The sequence below is a fragment of the Ranitomeya variabilis genome, chromosome 4 (assembly GCF_051348905.1).
Source record: "Ranitomeya variabilis isolate aRanVar5 chromosome 4, aRanVar5.hap1, whole genome shotgun sequence".
In the NCBI taxonomy this organism is placed as follows: Eukaryota; Metazoa; Chordata; class Amphibia; order Anura; family Dendrobatidae; genus Ranitomeya; species Ranitomeya variabilis.
The window spans coordinates 642,385,035-642,391,034 of NC_135235.1; the positions used below are offsets into that span (position 1 = coordinate 642,385,035).

At 47.0% G+C, this 6,000-nt stretch overlaps 1 protein-coding gene across 1 annotated transcript in view; it reads right to left on the reverse strand.

The window, feature by feature from the left end:
- Positions 1-4,718, reverse strand: part of LOC143767360 (uncharacterized) — a 272,655-nt gene extending 267,937 nt beyond the window's left edge. The window contains exon 1 of the mRNA XM_077255622.1: positions 4,676-4,718. The gene's annotated coding sequence lies outside the window, so the exon portion shown is untranslated. The remainder of the gene's footprint in view (positions 1-4,675) is intronic.
- Between the last annotated feature and the right edge of the window lie 1,282 nt (positions 4,719-6,000).

The following is a 6,000-nucleotide window of genomic DNA, read 5'->3' on the forward strand; positions in this document are numbered from 1 at the left end:
ACTTTTTTTTCACACAAAATTTCTTTTAGCCTCAATTTTTTCATTTTCACATGGGCAGCAGGATAAAATGGATCCTAAAATTTGTTGAGCAATTTCTCCTGAGTACGCCGATACCTCATATGTGGGGGTAAACCACTGTTTGGGTGCACGGCAAGGCTCGGAAGGGGAGGCGTGCCATTTGACTTTTTGAATGGAAAATTAGCTCCAATCGTTAGCGGACACCATGTCGCGTTTGGAGAGCCCCTGTGTGCCTAAACATTGGAGCTCCCCTACAAGTGACCCCATTTTGGAAACTAGACCCCCCAAGGAACTTATCTAGATGCATAGTGAGCACTTATAACCCCCAGGTGCTTCACAGAAGTTTATAACGCAGAGCCGTGAAAATAAAAAATAATTTTTCTTTCCTCAAAAATGATTTTTAGCCCAGAATTTTTTATTTTCCCAAGGGTAATAGGAGAAATTGGACCCCAAATGTTGTTGTCCAGTTTGTCCTGAGTACGATGATACCCCATATGTGGGGGTAAACCACTGTTTGGGCGCACGGCAGGGCTCGGAAGGGAAGGCATGCCATTTGGCTTTTTGAATGGAAAATTAGCTCCAATCATTAGCGGACACCATGTCGCGTTTGAAGAGCCCCTGTGTGCCTAAACATTAGAGCTCCCGCACAAGTGACCCCATTTTGGAAACTAGACCTCCCAAGGAACTAATCTAGATGTGTGGTGAGCACTTTGAACCCCCAAGTGCTTCACAGAAGTTTATAACGCAGAGCCATGAAAATAAAAAATAATTTTTCTTTTCTCAAAAATGATTTTTTAGCCCACAAATTTTTATTTTCCCAAGAGTAACAGGAGAAATTGGACCCCAAAAGTTGTTGTCCAGTTTCTCCTGAGTACGCTGATACCCCATATGTGGGGGTAAACCACTGTTTGGGCACATGCCGGGGTTCGGAAGGGAAGTAGTGACATTTGAAATGCAGACTTTGATGGAATGGTCTGCGGGCATCACGTTGCATTTGCAGAGCCCCTGATGTGCCTAAACAGTAGAAACACCCCACAAGTGACTCTATTTTGGAAACTAGACCCCCCAAGGAACTTATCTAGATGTGTGGTGAGCACTTTCAACCCCCAAGTGCTTCACAGAAGTTTATAACGCAGAGCCGTGAAAATAAAAAATAATTGTTCTTTCCTCAAAAAATTATGTTTTAGCAAGTAATTTTTTATTTTTGCAAGGGTAACAGGAGAAATTGGACCCCTACAGTTGTTGCCCAGTTTGTCCTGAGTACGCTGGTACCCCATATGTGGGGGTAAACCACTGTTTGGGCGCACGTCGGGGCTTTGAAGGGAGGGAGCACCATTTGACTTTTAGAACGCAAGATTGGCTGGAATCAATGGTGGCGCCATGTTGCGTTTGGAGACCCCTGATGTGCCTAAACAGTGGAAACCCCTAAATTCTAACTTCAACACTAACCCCAACACACCCCTAATCCTAATCCCAACTGTAGCCATAACCCTAATCACAACCCTAACCCCAACACACCCCTAACCACAACCCTAACCCCAACACACCCGTAACCCTAATTCCAACCCTAATCCCAACCCTAACCCTAATCCCAACTCTAACCACAACTGTAACCCCAACACACCCCTAACCCTATCCGTAACCCTAACCACAAGCCTAATCTTAATACTATTTCCAACCCTAGCCCTAATTCCTACCCTAACTCTAATTCCAACCCTAACCCTAAGGCTATGTGCCCACATTGCGGATTCGTGTGAGATTTTTCCGCACGATTTTTGAAAAATCTGCAGGTAAAAGGCACTGCGTTTTACCTGCGGATTTACAGCGGATTTCCAGTGTTTTTTTGTGCGGATTTCACCTGCGGATTCCTATTGAGGAACAGGTGTAAAACGCTGCGGAATCCGCACAAAGAAGTGACATGCTGCGGAAAATACAACGCAGCGTTTCTGCACGGAATTTTCCGCACCATGGGCACAGCGGATTTGGTTTTCCATAGGTGTACATGGTACTGTAAACCTGATGGAAAACTGCTACGAATTCGCAGCGGCCAATTCACTGCGGATCCGCGGCCAATCCGCTGCGGATCCGCAGCAAAATCCGCACTGTGTGCACATGCCATAACCCTACCCCTAACCCTAACCCTACCCCTAGTTCTAACCCTAACCCTAGTGGAAAAAGAAAAAAAAATATTTTCTTTATTTTATTATTGTCCCTACCTATGGGGGTGATAAAGGGGGGGGGGGATTTATTATTTTTTTATTTTGATCGCTGTGATAGAACCTATCACAGCGATCAAAATGTACTTGCAACGAATCTGCCTGCCGGCAGATTCGGCGGGCGCACTGCGCATGCGCCCGCCATTTTGGAAGATGGCTGCGCCCATGGAGAAGACGGATGCACAACGGGAGCCTCCGTAAGTATAAGGGGGGGGAGATCGGGGCACGGGGGGGCGTCGGAGCACGGGGGGGTGGCATAGGTGCACGGGGGGAGCGGACAGGAGGACGTGGGAGCGGAGCACAAGACGGAGGGGAGCGGAGCACAGATCAATGGCTTGGGGGGGCGATCGGTGGGGTGGGGGGGTCACATAAGTGTTTCCAGCCATGGCCGATGATATTGCAGCATCGGCCATGGCTGGATTGTAATATTTCACCAGTTTTTTAGGTGAAATATTACAAATCGCTCTGATTGGCTGTTTCACTTTCAACAGCCAATCAGAGCGATCGTAGCCACGGGGGGGTGAAGTACCACTCCCACTGTCCCTGCAGATCGGGTGAAATTGGAGTTAACCCTTTCACCCGATCTGCAGGGACGCGATCGGATTGGCACCGACTTTCATGACGCCTACGTGGCGTCAAAGGTCGGGAAGGGGTTAAGATGTTATAAGGGTTAAAAGTTGACCAGCGATTTCTCATTTTTCCAACAAAATTAACAAAACCATTTTTTTAGGGACCACCTCACATGTGAAGGGAGTTTGGGGGGTCAATATAACAGAAAATACCCGAAAGTGACATCATTCTAAAAACTGCACCCCTCACGGTGCGCAAAACCACATTCAAGAAGTTTATTAACCCTGCAGGTGCTTCACGAGAACTAAAGCAATGTGGAAGTAAAAAAAATGAACATTTTTCTTTTTTCACAAAAAAATTACTTTGGAACCCAACTTACCGTATTTATTTTCACAAGGGTATCAGAAGAAAATGGACCACAAAATTTGTTGTGCAATTTCTCCTGAGTACCCTGTATGTGGGGGAAAGCCACTGTTTGGGCACATGGCAGGGCTCAGAAGGGAGGGAGCACCATTTGACGTTTTGAACGCAAAACTAGCTGTAATCAATGGCAGGCATGTTTGGAAACCCCCTGATGTACCTAAACAGTGGAAACCCCCCAATTCTAACTCCAACCCTAACAGAGCCCTAGCCCAAACCCTAACCCCAACACACCTCTAACCACAACCCTAACTCCAACACCACCGTAACCCCAACAAAACCCAAACCCCAACCCTAGCTCTAACACTAGCCGCAACCCTATCTCCAACCCTAACCCTACCCTAACCCTAGTTCTAACCCCAACCCAATCCTAACCCTACCCCAACCCTACCCTAGCCCAATCCGAACCCTAATCCTGGCTCTAACCCTAGCCCCAACCCTAGTTCTAACCCTAACTCCAACCCTAACCCTAGATGTAACCCCAACCCTAGCCCCGACCCTAATTGAAATACATTTTTTTAATTGTATTATTTTTACCTAAGGGAGTGATAAAGGGAGGTCTGATTAACTTTTTTTTTTATCACTGTGGTAGACCCTATCACAGTGATCAAAATTAAGCAATAGGAGAAATCTCCTATTGTTACTGGGTGCGGGCTGACAGATCTTAGCGGGCGCACTGAGCCCGCCATTTTCTTCCGGGAATAAAATGCTGAGGGCTAGGGAACATCACCGGGGGATGCAGGAGGTACCGGAGGTATTGGGGGGGCTCGGGGGACCCCATTTCTCTCTCCTCTGATGTGCTAGATCATATCAGAGGTGAGAGAAAAATAGGAAATCTGACTTTTTTTGTGGCCCTCATTATTCCATGAATAACGGTGATCGCAACACTGAGGTTGGTAAAAACTGACCCGAATCTTGTTCTCTCGGGTCTCAGCTACCCTCAGTAGAATTTCTGACTTTGAGGGGCACTATAACCTTATTTCTCAGCACCATTAAAAAGCGTATCAGCGGTCGTTAAGGGGATAAGATTGTTGGATAGTGCAGTGATAAGGGTGTTCAAGTGAAAATTTGTAGGTATTAAGTATAAACTTATACTGGATGAAATTTTTGGCCAGATTGGATTTTATCCACAGAGGTTCGGCGCACCTGGGGCAAACGTGTTTGAAGCGTGAGCCAGGGCTGCCGCTGTCTGTGCAGAGTTGTTCTGAATGTAGGAGGTGCAGCTTCATCCAGGGCTCTATGTAATGTTGCAGTACAATGTGTCAGTGCAGAGTCAGAACATGAGAGGGAGGAGATTGGGGTCCATGATAAAATAACAGAAGTTCTGGCTCCAGAGAAGGAGAAGAAACGGCCGTCAGTAAGTTATATGGGAGCGAGACTAGGAATGTGACGGCAGCACTGAGGTGGTTAATGCCCCCTGCCCCCAGTCATGGGGAATCTCCAGCACCTACCTCCACCTGCAGAGCCGCACACCACATATATGGCTGTTCTGTGCGCACAGGACCTGTGATGAGGTCACAGGAGGGGAGGAGTCAGGGGTCACATGATCAGGGCCTCAGTGTATGCAGGACTGTGCTGTGCTGGTTGTCATGGTGCTGGATGAGGGGCAGTATGAGGTGGTCATGCACAGCCTGTTTAAGGCTACATTCCCTCCATGAGTTTTTGTTGGTGCAGAATTTGTGCCCTTATTAAGTAAATTAAGTTACTTGCTTTTTTATCGCATTTTTATTGCTGCGTTTTTTTGTCTCTTGTTAGTATGTCGTTCTTCAAATAAAGCTACTTTGTGTTTGATACATCCTAGTATTTAGGGTTGTCCAAACTTTATTGATATACTTACGTGTGGATTATATGCGGGTTCAAGTGGAAACGCACTAAGAACGCATGTACGTCTTTTACCTACTTTTTTTCGTCATCTAATGCAAGTCCAAAGGTGAAATCCGCAGATAAAACTCAGCTCACCCGCAAGAGAAACTGACATTCTGGGGACCTGAATCACACACCGAAGGTCAGTATACGCCGAGTAATAAAAAGCACAGAGGCCAGAAGATTGCAGCATTCGGTCAGGATTTTACCTCAGTATTTGTAAGTCAAAACCAGGAGTGGGTGATAATACAGAAGTGGGGATGTGTTTGTATTATACTTTTCCTCTGATTTTTCCACTCCTGGTTTGGGCTTACAAATACTGAGGTAAAAAAAACTCACTAAATACTGTGTGTGTGAACGTGGCGTTAGACACTGCGTGCACGCGTGACTGCAGACCTCCGTTTAATTAGATAGAGAACATGCACATGGAGCGCCCCGTCAGGGCAAGGGGGTACTCGGTACCGGGTCCTGAAGTTCAAATGGGGATGTCACGGTGGCTGCGACCTGGTCCGTGGCCCTGGGTTGTCCGTATAAAAGGGAAAGGTCTTTAAAGGGATAAAGTTTATGTTCGTGACGCCACCTGTGGTATCCGGTCAGTGGGGACCGACGCTGCTTTAAGGGGTCCACTGGGGTGATGTTATGGCAGCTAGATGGTATACCTTCTCACAGGTGAAGTGTACCCCTAGGGCTTCCCGGTGTGTAGATAGTGGAATGGTGAGAGGTGCAGAGAAGAACGAGGACACATGATTGCAGTCTTTTTACCTTGTTTACTGTTGGTTTCAGCAGCCACAGTCGAGGGCACCAGATTACAGGGCAGGTAGGGTCCGGCCGGTTCGGAGGCGTGTCCAGAGTCACCTTGTCCAGGTTGAAATCAATAGCCTTCCCTTGCACTGTAGTGTAGTCCCTTACTGCA